This window comes from Schistocerca americana, chromosome 1, assembly GCF_021461395.2.
Source record: "Schistocerca americana isolate TAMUIC-IGC-003095 chromosome 1, iqSchAmer2.1, whole genome shotgun sequence".
Taxonomy (NCBI): domain Eukaryota; kingdom Metazoa; phylum Arthropoda; class Insecta; order Orthoptera; family Acrididae; genus Schistocerca; species Schistocerca americana.
The window spans coordinates 712905898-712922500 of record NC_060119.1 but is presented as its reverse complement, the minus strand read 5'-3'; the positions used below and the strand labels follow the sequence as shown (position 1 = coordinate 712922500).

At 42.9% G+C, this 16603-nt stretch overlaps 1 non-coding gene across 1 annotated transcript; it reads right to left on the bottom strand.

Annotated features, from left to right (window-relative positions):
- Positions 1-366: 366 nt before the first annotated feature.
- On the bottom strand, positions 367-439 carry Trnaa-agc. Its single transcript has one exon. It is a non-coding gene; the product is annotated as a tRNA-Ala (tRNA).
- Between the last annotated feature and the right edge of the window lie 16164 nt (positions 440-16603).

Below are 16603 nucleotides of genomic sequence, written 5' to 3'. Positions count from 1 at the left end.
TTAGGGCTATTTATGACAGCGTGGTCAGGTCAGCATGCAACGTGTTCTGTGGCAGATCCTGCACGGGCTTCGAAAGAGTGACCTCGGGAGAGGAATGATTACACAGTGATTACAGATGTGTGTGTTGATTACAAGTATAATATACTTAATTTTAGATGCCAGATGATATCAAATCGCGGTATGTTTCGTTCGCAGACTCGTTAAACAAAAAATTTTCGTATTTTTCTTTTGAACACTTTACTGCAAAACGAGATGTGAAAAGGACACTAGTCACAGATGATCGATAATGTTAAAAATTTACATGCAGAAAATTTCATTATTCGTGCGTCTCATCCTATTTGATATGCGCTTCCCTAAAATTATTACTGGAGGCGCCGGGTATCGATCCCGGTACCTCTCACATGCTAAGCGAGCGCTCTACCATCTGAGCTACGCCCCCAGACATAACAGAAACGCTGGAGAGCGATATCTACCGTGCCGTCAGCCTCTACTTTCACCGCTCCGGTTGGCGGTGACCTGGTCTGAAGACAACACGCTGCGCGGCTGAACTAGCGCGTGTGTCACGAACCAGGTGATATTTATAGTTTGTTCACAAGGAGCGGCACCAAATCTGAAGGGAGCGCGGGGAGCAGAAGAAGCAAGCTCCGCCCACCGACTTCCAGCACGCTGTCTGCCGAGGGGTGAAGGGCACTGGTAGGGGAACAGACCGCGCTGGCACTACCCTCACACTCACATGTCAGTTCATGCTCCATGCGGCGTTAAGAGCGACACCTGCTGGCCGCTGTGTCGACTGTGAACTGCTACGTATTGCGCGTCTACGAAAGTAAAAACTGAGTCAGAGGCATAGCCGAAACTTACAGGATACGTGAAATCACACACGGTTGTGTGAATTATGGACCCAGGTGTAACACCTTGCATCCGTTCTATTACACCAGCTGATTAAGTTAAACTTTTTTTGTTGCAGGTTTGATAATGTAATGGATCATAGAAATTCTGTTTCGTTGGTTACCCGCAAACCAGGCCCACCAGTCTTTTAGACTGCAGGCTGTCATATAATACCAGAGATCCTAACCTACACAACAGACGGTCCTACGCCTGGGGACCTCTCCTGGCAAGAGAAACATTACCACAAACTCCTGCAATAGATACGGGTATATCTCGGAAGAAGGCCGTGAAAATAAAATTAGAGAGATTCGAACCCACACGTAGGCTTACGAGCAATTGTTCTTCCCGTGCACCATACGCACATGGAACAGGAAAAGGGGAAGTGACAGTGGTCCGGAAAGTACCCTCCGCCACACACCCTAATGTGGCTTATGGAGTACAGATGTAGGTGTAGTTGTAGATGAGACACTCAAACACAATGACCATTTTAAAGCAATTCAGATAAAGGGGAAGACAGTTTAAAAGCAGCGTCGTAGAGAAAATTTTGAAATGAAATTTACATCTTTGTCCCAGGAGTTCCTGGTGACTTCCCAGGTATTATCTTTGCAAATATTTCGAATTCTTCTCACGCTGATGAATCTTGCACCTGTGGACGTCCCTGCTCGTGTCATCGGCTGGAAGAGCGGGCGACGCAACTCTTTGTTTTTATACTCCTGCTCGCAACGTTCAGCGGCATTATCAATTATTTTTCTACCTCTACTCCATAAAGTACTACCCCTTTCCCTTCCCCGTGTTGTGGAAAGAGTATCTGGCGTTGCTCATAAGGGCCACGAACCCCTTGGTCATTGATCAAGAGGCGTATTAATCTGCGATACAGCACAACAATTACTTCGTAATGTCTACACACACAGGGTTCTGTATTAGACAGCTGTTAGCAGCGGCAGGGCACAAAACAACAGCAGGACAAAGTCGACCGACTTTTACCGACTTCTGTCGAGCCAGAACTACGGAGCCCTCGTTCCTTTGTGGACGGACTATAGGTTCCTTGGCAAGCCACAGATGTTGGCATTCTAAATGCACATCCCTTCTGTATTCTACTTTATGCCTTTCGTAATAGTACCGAAGTACGAAAGGTGGGTACCATATAAAAACAGAAAAGTAGAAAGAATGCACGGACGTAGTAGAATGCGCAAAAGGAACTTTCCCAACGTACATGACACTATGACTAATATACAAGTAAACTGGGGTTTAGAATCACATTCTTTCATCTTTGTGACAGTGTGCACTGTTATGGTATTGCCTGACAGATTAACATTGTGTGCCGAAAAGGAGTTGAATTCAGCCCTTGGTCTTTAGCAAGCAGCACTCTTAGCAACTGAGCTATCTAGCCGCAACTCAGTACAAGCCCACCCGCTTTCACTTTTGGAGGCCAGCGATTGTGCACTGCTATGTCAGTGTACGGTGTACAGTCTTAAACTGGCTTTAGAATAAAACGTGAGGAAATGACAGTAATTCACGCTCCTCAAGATAAAAATTCTTAGTGCATATGTTGTGTTCTTTTTGCTATACCTTTAACTACATAACTACACTTTAATTACACTTCATCTAAATAAAAGGATGAACCGTATGAACAACGGAAGCAGGTATGAGACGTTCAGGAGCGAAATGCAGACCCAAGGCACGTAAAACGTCTTGAGATCGTTCTCTCTCAGTTTAGAGGCCATACAACGGTGAAATATTGTAATCAAAGGCTACTCTACCGGCATTACATGCAAATCAACTATCCGTATCTACAAAAACCGAAACACAGGAATGGTTAAATTAAGAAGATCTTAAAAATGTGTAGCATAAGCAATTATGAAGACAACAGAAGAAACTGGTATCACTACAATACAAGCACGCGTACTGATCGACAGACAGTCTTCCAAAATAAAAGCTGTAAGGCAAGAGGGCGCAAAAACCTGGGCAGGTATAGTAAACAATGGCTGCTCTAACAGCAAAGTGTCTATATCTTGATGACCACGCGTTGTTTATTGATTTCAATAACCATTTGTGAACTGGTAAAGAATGAGGACGTAAATTAATAATTAACGGTTTAGTGATATGTGTCACATTGATGTTTCCTATAAATCCACACCCATTACTTTTCTAACAAACTTCCCAACTGTACACAAATAGAAGTTTTAACATTTAGAAGAATTCTGCAATGAAGACATTAAAAGAGTTTTGGCATAAAGTTCTTTTCGTTATTACGTATCTACTGAAAAGCGATCCAAGACACTTTTATAAATGAAAAATAATGGGTGTGGATCCTAATGCACGAGGGTAATACTTGAAAACGACGTAATAAAAGCTGGCCACGTCCTAGGAGGATTCGTGCACCGTACAAACTTAATTATTTCTATAGACAGTTCACCTAACCCAGGAATCGAGAATCTCTACGACTTTTGCCTTTACTGACATTGATAGTGACAAGATATCGGTCCTGGCAATTTCAAGACTTCCGATAGTGTTCTAATTTTAAGTTTGAAGTCAGATTACTAATGACAAAAGAAATATTTTGTCGTGTGTAATAATTACAAATTAACAATTTTCTAACTTTTTCCTTTATCTGTACTGTGCAACCTTGCTTCTGCCAAATTTCACGATCCTAGGCCACCGGGAAGTACCCTATACGTTTCTACGACTGAATTTGCGACTATCAAAATATATGACATAAATGGTCGTATCTTTTGACTGCATTGAGTTAGGAGCTTAAACTTTGTCCATTGACAAGGAACCGTAAACCTTAGTACGAGAGATGGATTGCAACTTGCTATGTCTACCCGTTCCTGAGAAAAAGGGGTTTAACAGTCGGACAGACAGGCAACGAAGTGATTCTATAAGGATTCCGTTTTTACTGGTTGAGGTACGGAGCCCTAAAAATGACTGCATCATCCTCAGACTTTACACTAAGTGTTGATACACTGTGATATATTTCCAAACTGGCCGATGGTGATACGGTATCTTTAAGTACACAACATGATCATCTCTACTTCGCATAGCCGGTAATTTTGACATCAGCAGTTACATGTTAAGGCCGATGGCTCAGTCCTGTCCTCGAGGTCTTCGTGACGTTATCTTTTAACAAGATAACGCAAGACCGCTTGCTGCTTGCATTGTCCTTGCCTACATCGATACAGAGGGATCATCGACCATTGTCCCCTCCAGCACGTTCTCCATGTCTTTCGCCCACTTGGGCTTGAGTCTCCGAAGGACTGGCGCAACACCATTTGCCAGCCACTGTGATAGATGAACTACCGCAGAGTGTTCAGCCAGGGTCGAATAAAGTTCCCGTTCTACAGATTCCACAAATAAATTCTTGTTGGTTGTCTGGTTGATCTGGGGGAGGGGACCGAACAGCGAGGTTATCGGTCCCATGGGAATAGGGAAGGACGGGGAAGGAAGTCGGCCGTTCCTTTTTCCAAGGAACCATCCCGAATAAATTATAGTTAGTGGATTTACGTCGATTTTCAGAGTTACCTGACTGAATGACAAAAGCATGCCATTGTAATGCTCGTTCGGATCTTAACATAAACTTTAAAGTTCATGAACCTCAAACGAAAACAGAGACTGTAAACCTGCTGGTTAATCAAGGAGCTCGAACATTCGGTACAGCAATGATGGACATGAACAGACGATCGTACAGATGTCTGGAAGTGCGGAGCAAGAAATGCCCTATCACGCCAATGCTGCTACTTACGCGCAATGTAATTATTCACAGCCAGCAAACCGTAGTGAAAACCACTGTTGTGCCAATGGCTCTGCAGTAGAGAAGCCGAGAGCGCATTGCTGCTGCCGCAACTCTGGACCCCATTCGTCTCCTAAGATGTGCGCTGATCTCTATCTCCAACATACCCAGCTGGTATGCATAGCTCCACACCCCTTCCGATCTGCTGTCCTATGCGCGAAACCATCGACTCCTCAAATTTTCATTGATTTCTACGTCTTTTTATCATTTCCCACCATACACTGCATGCCAGCCAATAGTGAAAGATGCATCACATTGGCTGAACAACAGCGTGTTTCCATCACACAAAATCCCGCCAAGACAGTGCATCATGCTACAAAACTAATCACATGACAGAACGCCTTCTCATCTCAGAAAAGGGCCGGTGCACCTCAGTCACAGTGATGTCATTGATTCATTTAGCAATAGCGCGTTTTGGCACCCGGCACTAATCGCATCAGAGGTCCTCTGAATCTGGAAAGCAGGCCATAAAGCTAGACCGTTATGTCGTGCAAGCTATGTCTTTTTCAGGAAAGCGAGCGATGATTATCTGCAGATAGCTCTCAATAATACACTACTAGTCATTAAAATTGCTACACCACGAAGATGACGTGCTACAGACGCGAAATTTAACCGACATGTAGAAGATGCTCTGATATGCAAATGATTAGGTTTTCAGAGCATTCAAACAAGGTTGGCGCCGGTGGTGACACCTACAACGTGCTGACATGAGGAAAGTTTCCAACCGATTTCTCATACAGAAACAGCAGCTGACCGGCGTTGCCTGGTGAAACGTTGTTGTGATGCCTCGTGTAAGGAGGAGAAATGCGTACCATCACGTTTCCGACTTTGATAAAGGTCGGATTGTAGCCTATCGCGATTGCGGTTTATCGTATCGCGACAATGTTGCTCGCGTTGGTCGAGATCCAATGACTGTTAGCAGAATATGGAATCGGTGGGTTCAGGAGGGTAATACGGAACGCCATGCTGGATCCCAACGGCTTCATATCACTAACAGTCGAGATGACAGGCATCTTATACGCATGGCTGTAACGGATCGTGCACCTACGTCTCGATCCCTGAGTCAACAGCTGGGGACGTTTGCAAGACAACAACCATCTGCACGAACAGTTCGACGACGACGCCATACTGGCGTATCACCCGGCGTGATGGTATGGGGTGCCATTGGTTACAGGTCTCGGTCACCTCTTGTTCGCATTGAAGGCACTTTGAACAGTGGACGTTACATTTCAGATGTGTTACGACCCGTGGCTCTACCCTTCATTCGATCCCTGCAAAACCATACATTTCAGCAGGATAATGCACGACCGAATGTTGCAGGTCCTGTACGGGCCTTTCTGGATACAGAAAATGTTCGACTGCTGCCCTGGCCAGCACATTCTCCAGATCTCTCACCAATTGAAAACGACTGGTCAATGGTGGCCGAGCAACTGGCTCGTCACAACACGCCAGTCACTACTCTTGATGAACTGTGGTATCGTGTTGAAGCTGCATGGGCAGCTGTACCTGTACACGCCATCCAACTCTGTTTGACTCAATGCCCAGGCGTATCAAGGCTGTTATTACGGACAGAGGTGGTTGTTCTGGGTACTGATTTCTCAGGATCTATGCAAAAAAGTTGCGTGAAAATGTAATCACATGTCAGTTCTAGTATAATATATTTGTCCAATGAATACCCGTTTATCATATGCATTTCTTCTTGGTGTAGCAATTATAATGGCCAGTAGTGTACATGAGCAAGCAACACTGTCCTGCTGATAGCGAGGTGTCCTGGTCACAGTTCGGCCACAGGGCAGGGCCCAAGTTGCAAATACGCAATAGACAGCTACCCCCTGGATCCTGATTTTAAAAAGTAGACAGCCGCAAGAGGCTCTAGGCTGCGCTGATGGAAAATAATCGCTTCTTTTTGTAGGTTCCTTTGCCCTACCTGTCTCTAATCCAACACGCTGTGCTTCCCCAACCACACAAAAATCATCCAGAGAACAAGTCATTCCAGCACCACGTTTCACGAAAGGAAATGAATACAGAAAGATTGCAGTTTGTCCAGTCACTGTCTTTCGATACATCTAAATAGAAACATTGCCTAAGGAAGTGGCACCGTTAGTTCCCTCCATTTAGATAATCAACCTGGAAGTGAATGAAAAAGGCGTGTGAAAATCCTTGTGGCGTTTCAAACAAAATTTAGTTATTTGCTATCCTTTCTGGTGGTGGTATTTTAAGGTCTAGCAGGAATTTTATTAACTAAATACGTGTTAATGTTGAAAAGGGCGTAAATATTTTAAATTTATTATGAATGTTCGTGTATCGATATGTATAAGTTATTTCCACTGTTAGAGAGAAGTTTGATATTGTTTTTTGAAAATATTTTATGTTTCAATTACTGAGATCACTGTCCCATTACACAATGATTTTGCTTCCCCGTTACGCGGAGCAACAGTCCCAATTCACATCTTGGGGACAGCATCAGCAAGAGCTGCTTTCGAAAATGATAATTCAGTTCTGTAGTCATTAAAGCTACAGGAGCTCCAGTGCGAATTCTTGTATTAACTAGCGAGGATTTGCATGAGGAACATTACCGTCGGGAACGAAGCGTAGCAGCCTTGCCCACCGACAGCCACGTTAAGGCTACAGCTGAAGCTGTGTTCTGCGCCGCGCTGTGTAGGCAGCCCGCAGGGAGGCGGAGCCGCGCTGGCGGCGGGCCAGATGTCCGCGCAATTGGATTGCCCGTAATCGCGTTTGATCCGTTCACTGGAGGCTCTCTTCGCCATTTATTTGCCAGCGGCAATTCCCATTAATACAATTCTCTGAAGCTAAACAAGTGGTCACTGTAATTAAATGAATACTCCCTGCTTTTTGGTAACACACCAACAACTTTCAAACAGTTTCGAAATAATTTTTTTGAATAGTAGTCATAATAAATTTATAATTATAACCGTATGGATCTTGGTTTCACAGGGAAATCTCTCAATAATGGTGCGGGTAATGTGCGAGTTTCATACTGAAACCATGTACAACGCATTTTATTTTTTAGACAAACCGTGCACATGGGATAGTTGACGTTTTCATTACAGCCTCGAAAAAAAATACAGTGTATTTCATTTTTCTTATTTTCTAAAGTATACGTCTCCAATATCGGTACTCACCAAGGTGCGCAATTTTGTGTACCACGACTGTAGGCATTTACCTGCAAGCAAACAAAAAAATAATTCCCTAACGACATTTCTGGGATGATAATTAGAACTTTGTAACTACCCTCTACATCATCTAAAGATTATTCTTCCACTTTTCGACATTCGCTGCGGGAAACGGAAAAAAGATAAGCCATGAGTACGTTTGACCGCATGTTACCAAGCTGATACTCCAATATTTCCACGCCTGTGATACAAGTTCTTCAAAATTTCATCGTTTTGCAGACTCGGTACAAAAAGAAGCTATTCCCACAGACGAGGAATAGTCTGAGTTCATGAAGGGTCTTAGGTGTGTGTGACGTTAACTGAATTTCTGAAGCGAAGATAGCAACAAAACAAGCCCAGAGGACGTACATGCACATCTTACCATCATATTTCGGACTTTGGAAAACATCGTATCATTGGCATGACGGCTATGGAAGCATCAAAATAGTTCAAAAGGCTCTGACCACTATGGGACTTAACTTCTGAGGTCATCAGTCCCCTAGAACTTAGAACTACTTAAACCTAACTAACCTAAGGACATCACACACGTCCGTGCCCGAGGCAGGATTCGAACCTGCGACCGGAGCGTGGAAGCATCATACTGACAGATCGCACAGATTGCCTGATTTGACTGAGTCATTCTGTGGTGTTCAGCGATGAATCTCTCTTCTCATCGTGGTACTCAGATTGACACACACACTTCGTAGATGACCTGATACCAGAACACAGGAACCATTGATTCTTGAGACCAGTGCTTCTCGAAGTTGTGGAATCATGGTGTGGCGAGCTAACGGATATCACAACAGGACTGCTTTGATAATTGTTGGATGGAGGGTGATTGCTCACTAGTAAGTGGCGAAAGTGGTAAATCCTGTTGTCATATGCTTCATGACCAAGGAATAAAATTGCATACTTCAACAGGATAATGCAAGATGGCATACGATTTCACACCACAAACACCTTGAGGAATGTACGAATAACTTACTGGCCTACACGCCTTTCGCTCCCGATCTGTCACCGATAGAGGTGGTTGGGGATGGAATGGGCCTCCAGCAAGTAATTTTTCACGACCTAATACGGCATTGTTTCAGGCATGGCAAGAGGTTCCTCAAGTTGACATTCGCAAGCTGTGTGCTTGCATGTCACAACGAATACTAGAGTGTATTAGTGCCCGTAGGAGACGCATCTCATATTCATGATGTCTATGAACAACATTTCCGAATGGAATGTATGTTTAATTATTTAATACACGTGACATGATGAGCATCTTCACCAAATTTTAAATTTTGAAAGTATCTGACTGGTGCTTCACGGTCTGACTGGTGCTTCACGGTGTAACACTTCCCACTTCCATCAGTGTAGTCCCGATTTTTTTGCACACGTTTGTCGCATCGCCCAGTACGTCTTAAAATCTGCTTGCAGTGCAAGTCCGTTCCTCTGTCACGAGACAGTGTCTCATCGTTTTCGACCATCCTGATATAGGTTTTCAGTGATTTCCCTAAACTACTCCACGCAAATGCTTGGATGGTTCCTTTGAAAGAGCACGGCCAACTTCCTTTCCCGTCCTTCCCTATGTAATGTCTCTTGCAGCGGTCTGTCCGCGATATTTTCAGAAATTTTATAAATTATATAACTCAGTACATATCTCGAAATATCTCTTCTTATCTTACCGATTCCTGAACTTTAATATACGATGATTATCAATGCAAAGTAGTTTCAAGCCCTACAATTCCTTGGAGCGTCCATTTACTCCATGGAATAGCTGCTCTGCTATCTATGTTTTCTCTTATGAAAAGAATGAAGGAATGCTTGCCGATTAGCCGTGAAAGAAGGAGGATGTATATGTACGTATTGTTGAGCTAGTCGCCATCTTGATGAGATTCTGTATGAGAAGGAATTTAACACATGAACTAAACTAAAATAAGTGTGTTCGCGTATTATTTAACTGATCATTATTGACAGTGTCTGCTTACTACGCTGTGTTGCACAGGATCAGTGGGGAACGTCTGATTTACACTGGACGAACCTGCCGTTTTGTATGCTCAAGATATCCAGTTGCTTCAAATAAATAGGCTAACACGGTCTTACCAGCAGATCTCCGGTCTTCCCCATGTGCTCACCGAAAGTTAATAATTATTACATATGTTTCCAGGAGATCGACTGACAATTTTCGTCGCACCGAGACTTCGAAATTGCTTCACTGCCTTATGGAATTTAAGTTAAGCTCAATTTAATCACGATAGAACAGTATTGAATTGTTTGAATGTGATAAGCCTGCTTTGTGAATGAAAATTCCCTTAACATACGCATGTTTTTACTATCCTGATCAGTGAAGCTAAATCAGGCCGGTGTGAGAGAGGTTTTTAAATTTTTTTTTGAATACCACAAAAAAAAAATTATTAAACCTACTCCGTTGAGACCGATCACCTCGCTGTTTGGTCTCCTCCCCCAAACAACCCAACTCTCACCGCTTTATGGGTGTCCTCCAGAGTCTCATACCGCTGTCTTCGCAGGAGTTTGTTCACAGAACCGAAGAGATGGTAGTCGGAGAGTGTGAAGTTGGAACTGTAGGGAGAGCTCGTAAGATTTTCGCACCCAAATTTTCTTCAGAAAGGTGTGAGCAGTGTGAGGTTGCACTTCATCTTCTGTGAGCGTTTATCCGTAATTACATGAGTAAGATTCCCATGTGTCGTGACCAGCATTTTTGGTCTGTTTGGGTTCAGGAAAACACAAGAGATTGCAATGTTCCGCATCCTACAATACGGTGCTCATAGCTTACCCGTAAGTCCCATAAGACCGTACTCTCTACCTTTCTTTTCTAACGGCAAATCCAAATGGTGCGTTTCTTTACTTGGCGTTTTGTTACAGACTCATAGTGACAGAATCAGCTATCATCTCCTATCACAATACTCATTAAAACATTTGAATAGGTAAATAACCGCAACAGTTGCCGCGAGAAAATCTATTGATGTCATTTATTGGTTCACAACTAGTTTCCTGACTTCAAAGTCACATTCTCAGATGCCAAACAATTGACCACGGGATTAACCTGGCTACCTACACACAGTAGTACAAGCTTACATGCCAACTAGCTCTGCAGATGATGAAGAAATTGATGAAATGTATGATGAGATAAAAGAAATTATTCAGGTAGTGAAGGGAGACGAAAATTTAATAGTGATGGGTGACTGGAATTCGAGTGTAGGAAAAGGGAGAGAAGGAAACGTAGTAGGTGAATATGGATTGGGGCTAAGAAATGAAAGAGGAAGCCGCCTGGTAGAATTTTGCACAGAGCACAACTTAATCATTGCTAACACTTGGTTTAAGAATCATGAAAGAAGGTTGTATACATGGAAGAACCCTGGAGATACTAAAAGGCATCAGATAGATTATATAATGGTAAGACAGAGATTTAGGAACCAGGTTTTAAATTGTAAGACATTTCCAGGGGCAGATGTGGACTCTGACCACAATCTATTGGTTATGAACTGTAGATTAAAACTGAAGAAACTGCAAAAAGGTGGGAATTTAAGGAGATGGGACCTGGATAAACTGACTAAACCAGAGGTTGTACAGAGTTTCAGGGAGAGCATAAGGGAACAATTGACAGGAATGGGGGAAAGAAATACAGTAGAAGAAGAATGGGTAGCTTTGAGGGATGAAATAGTGAAGGCAGCAGAGGATCATGTAGGTAAAAAGATGAGGGCTAGTAGAAACCCTTGGGTAACAGAAGAAATATTGAATTTAATTGATGAAAGGAGAAAATATAAAAATGCAGTAAATGAAGCAGGCAAAAGGGAATACAAACGTCTCAAAAATGAGACCGACAGGAAGTGCAAAATGGCTAAGCAGGGATGGCTAGAGGACAAATGTAAGGATGTAGAAGCTTATCTCACTAGGGGTAAGATAGATACTGCCTACAAGAAAATTAAAGAGACCTTTGGAGAAAAGAGAACCACTTCTATGAATATCAAGAGCTCAGACGGAAACCCAGTTCTAAGCAAAGAAGGGAAAGCAAAAAGATGGAAGCAGTATATAGAGGGTCTATACAAGGGCGATGTACTTGAGGACAATATTATGGAAATGGATGAGGATGTAGATGAAGATGAAATGTGAGATACGATACTGCGTGAAGAGTTTGACAGAGCACTGAAAGACCTGAGTCGAAACAAGGCCCCGGGAGTAGACAACATTCCATTGGAACTACTGATGGCCTTGGGATAGCCATTCCTGACAAAACTCTACCATCTGGTGAGCAAGATGTATGAGGCAGGCGAAATACCCTCAGACTTCAAGAAGAATATAATAATCCCAATCCCAAAGAAAGCAGGTGTTGACAGATGTGAAAATTACCGAACTGTCAGTTTAATAAGTCACGGCTGCAAAATACTAACGCGAATTCTTTACAGACGAATGGAAAAACTAGTAGAAGCCGACCTCGGTGAAGATGAGTTTGGATTCCGCAGAAATGTAGGAACACGTGAGGCAATACTGACCGTACGACTTATCTTAGAAAAAGGATTAAGGAAAGGCAAACCTACATTTCTAGCATTTGTGGACTTAGAGAAAGCTTTTGACAATGTTGACTGGAATACTCTCTTTCAAATTCTAAAGGTGGCAGGGGTAAAATACAGGGAGCGAAAGGCTATTTACAATTTGTACAGAAGCCAGATGGCAGTTATAAGAGTCGGAGGGCATGAAAGGGAAGCAGCTGTTGGGAAGGGAGTGAGACAGGGTTGTAGCCTCTCCCCGATGTTATTCAATCTGTATATTGAACAAGCAGTAAAGGAAAAAGAAAGAAAAATTCAGAGTAGGTATTAAAGTCCATGGAGAAGAAATAAAAACGTTGAGGTTCGCCGATGACATTGTAATTCTGTCAGAGACAGCAAAGGACTTGGAAGAGCAGTTGAACGGAATGGACAGTGTCTTGAAAGGAGGATATAAGATGAACATCAACAAAAGCAAAACGAGGATAATGGAATGTATTCGAATTAAGTCGGGTGATGCTGAGGGTATTATATTAGGAAATGAGACACTTAAAGTAGTAAAGGAGTTTTGCTATTTGGGGAGCAAAATAACCGATGATGGTCGAAGTAGAGAGGATATAAAATATAGACTGGCAATGGCAAAGAAAGCGTTTCTGAAGAAGAGAAATTTGTTAACATCGAGTATAGATTTAAGTGTCAGGAAGTCGTTTCTGAAAGTATTTGTATGGAGTGTAGCCATGTATGGAAGTGAAACATTGACGATAAATAGTTTGGACAAGAAGAGAATAGAAGCTTTCGAAATGTGGTGCTACAGAAGAATGCTGAAGATTAGATGGATAGATCACATAACTAATGAGGAGGTATTGAATAGGATTGGGGAGAAGAGGAGTTTGTGGCACAACTTGACAAGAAGGGACCGGTTGGTAGGGCATGTTCTGAGGCATCAAGGGATCACAAATTTAGCATTGGAGGGCAGCGTGGAGGGTAAAAATCGTAGAGGGAGACCAAGAGATGAATACACTAAGCAGATTCAGAAGGATGTAGGTTGCAGTAAGTACTGGGAGATGAAGAAGCTTGCACAGGATAGAGTGGCATGGAGAGCTGCATCAAACCAGTCTCAGGACTGAAGACAACAACAACAACCTACACACCTCTTACTGAAATAAATGTGGGCAGTAATCTTAAGCAGTCGCTTCTTTAAATTCAGAAGTCGGTAAAAGACCCTTTAGTCACGCTAGGCAAACACACATTTCACTTGGTGAGTGAGGTTGCTACAGCTGTAAGGATCCATTTGAAAGAATAAATAATCGCGGTTATGCCGAAGTCTGAGATGACTTACAGCGGCAATTTTTTCTCTTTAACAAGGTATTCGACGATAGTCTGCTTTCGAACAGCAACAGCAATGGCACGAGGTGCAAATGACAATGATGAATGTAGTGTGACGGCACTGAAAGTATGAATTAAAAAACGCCCTCGGTCACAAATTTTCATGTTTTGTTAAATACACGATGCATTTCCATACCTGTGGGTCCATCGTCAGGTGTAAATCGTCTTAACACATGATTTATTTTTGCTCTTGAATGAGGTGAAATACATGCTCCTGTCATTAGAAGGTTTGAGGTGAGGTTATGAATTTCATAAGTCAAATGCGGAAAATACGTGCGAAACAGTGGAAAAATAGACAGTGTAAACTTGTCACGCAATCCAAGAAAACCCTTAGTAATTTTTTAACATCATCATACTTTGGTTTCTCTGTCCTGTTCATGCATACCTCATCAATCGAGTGGCACAAGATCTGTGAAGTGTTTACAAAAATATGTATACGAATGTGCCTCTTGAGCGAAGTGATATGCATAAACAGGATGTAGAAACCAGTGTATGATGGTGTTAAAAAGTTAAAAATGTTTTTCTTGGATTGTGTGGTAAGTTTACACTGTTTATTTTTCGACTGTCTCGCACATATTTTCCGCATTTGACTTCCGAAATTGATAACCTAACATGAAACCTTTTCATGACAGGAACAAGCTTTTCACCTCATTCACGAGCAAAAATATGAGGGTTATCCAGAAAGTAAGTTCCGATCGGTGGCGAAATGGAAACCATTGGGAAAATCCGCTAAAGCTTTGCACATATGTGTTGGGCAGTGTCTCTAGTATGTCCGTCGATCGTGTCGCGTCGCTCGTTTCAGTTTTGAGTGAACAGTGAGCACGTAAAGATGCGTAGGGAATAGCGTCTCCGGCCAAGTATGGGGGCCTGGTTAGAGATTTCGCCTGTGTCATGCAGCCCACATAACACAACTGTCGAGCAGTTCCTTCTTCATGCCAATTCTTGGCCGCACACTGCAGGGGGAATATGGACGCTCCTGCAGCTTTTCCGATGAGAAGTGTTTGATCACCCACAATACAGTCCGTAACTGACTCCTCCTGATTCTCATCTCTGCTCACAAGAACTGCTGGCTATGAAGACAAATTTTTTCCACAGACAAGGAGCTGCAGACCAATGCAGATAACTGGCCGAAAGCACAGGCGGCTGCTTTCTATGACGAGGATATTGGAAAGTTGATACCACACTACGACAACATTCGAAGTTGCAGCGACGATTGTGTAGAGGCGTAGGTGGCATTGTGGAATAGATGCTAAGTCCCAATCTAGACCTAGTTATGTATATTCTAATATGCCTTTTACACTGTATACCCGCTCATGTCGTAAAGTTAGTAATGATGAAAAACTACATGTATGGATGAAAGGACTTGGTGTACTTGCTGAAAATGTAACTCTTAACTGGTGATGTAACTTGCAAATAAAACGTTTCTGGTTTTCACTGTGTTATCCATTTCGCGGCCGATAGGAATTTACTTTCTGGACAACCCTCGTAATTCATGTATTAAGACGATTACACCTTATGATGAACCCACAGGATCCGAAATACATCGTGTATTTAATAAAATACGAAAAAGTGTGACTGAAGGCGTTTTCTAATTCTTACTTCCAGTGTACTGAATACAGTCACGTTTGCAGCTGCAAAGTATGGATAAAATTAATGTGACGACGCTGATTCCCCTCAGAGCCACCGCACACACGTACCATGGTTCACTTTAGCAATCGTCCGATGTGAGAATGCCTCTCTACCTATTGGAATCCTTCGCTGACCGAGATGTCATCGCTTACAAGACCTGGCATTGTGGAATAGATGCTAAGTCCCAATCTAGACCTAGTTATGTATATTCTAATATGCCTTTTACACTGTATACCCGCTCATGTCGTAAAGTTAGTAATGATGAAAAACTACATGTATGGATGAAAGGACTTGGTGTACTTGCTGAAAATGTAACTCTTAACTGGTGATGTAACTTTGTACTATAATTATTAAAAAAGTGTGATCTGTAGCGTCAGCCATTAACCGGACAAGGGTACAGAATGGGCACTCATCCGGAAAGACCACAGCGCGCCACTCCTGTGCTCTCGTTGTGTGCACCACGGTCGGCGCGTCTCTCTCTGCTGCCGCGTCAAGCAAGCTGCAACGGTGGTCGGCGCTCTGACCGTCCGAGGTGCTCCAGAAGTCATCGCGCTTCCCATGTGGATTCTTTGTCTTGCTGCAAACGAAGCCAAAGCTAAACAAACTGGAGGTATATGAAGTGGCGCTACGATGCTGAACGGCAGAGCAAACATGTCTAGCATACTTGTCGCTCTGCGCCACTATGGCCCCGCGTAGCGCTGAGTGTGGCACCTTTGCATTCCATATTCGCATGATAGTCGTCGATTGCTGACAAACGTCAGCAGCACCATTGCGGAACAATAAACCGGAGTCCCGACAGGCCACTATCCTGCCGCTACCGGATTGAGATACCTGCTGGTAGACGTTTTTTCTTCCCATACTGGGAATAACACGATATTCTCATAAAGAAGCAACGTTCAGATACGATTTCTGACAGAGTAACCCGATGGTTAAACTTTCCCAGAATGTGAAACCTCCCCTTGGAAAAATTTATGAATTATTGTGCTGGTAAAACCTCTTACGTCATTTGATTTTCAAACAGCTGAGCAGAAATGAACGTGCTCAGACATTTCTCTCTTTACTTATTCTGATCAACGTTAAACTGACACACAATATTTTTAGCACAACGCAATCTGACAATCCCTACAAAAGAATGGCCCTGACCAACAATAACCTATACCTTTCATGAATCACTTACCTCACATAAATCTTCGTTACTCGAACTACTGCAATACAGCGAGCGCCAATACTGCCGGCTAAATAAAAGATTCTAA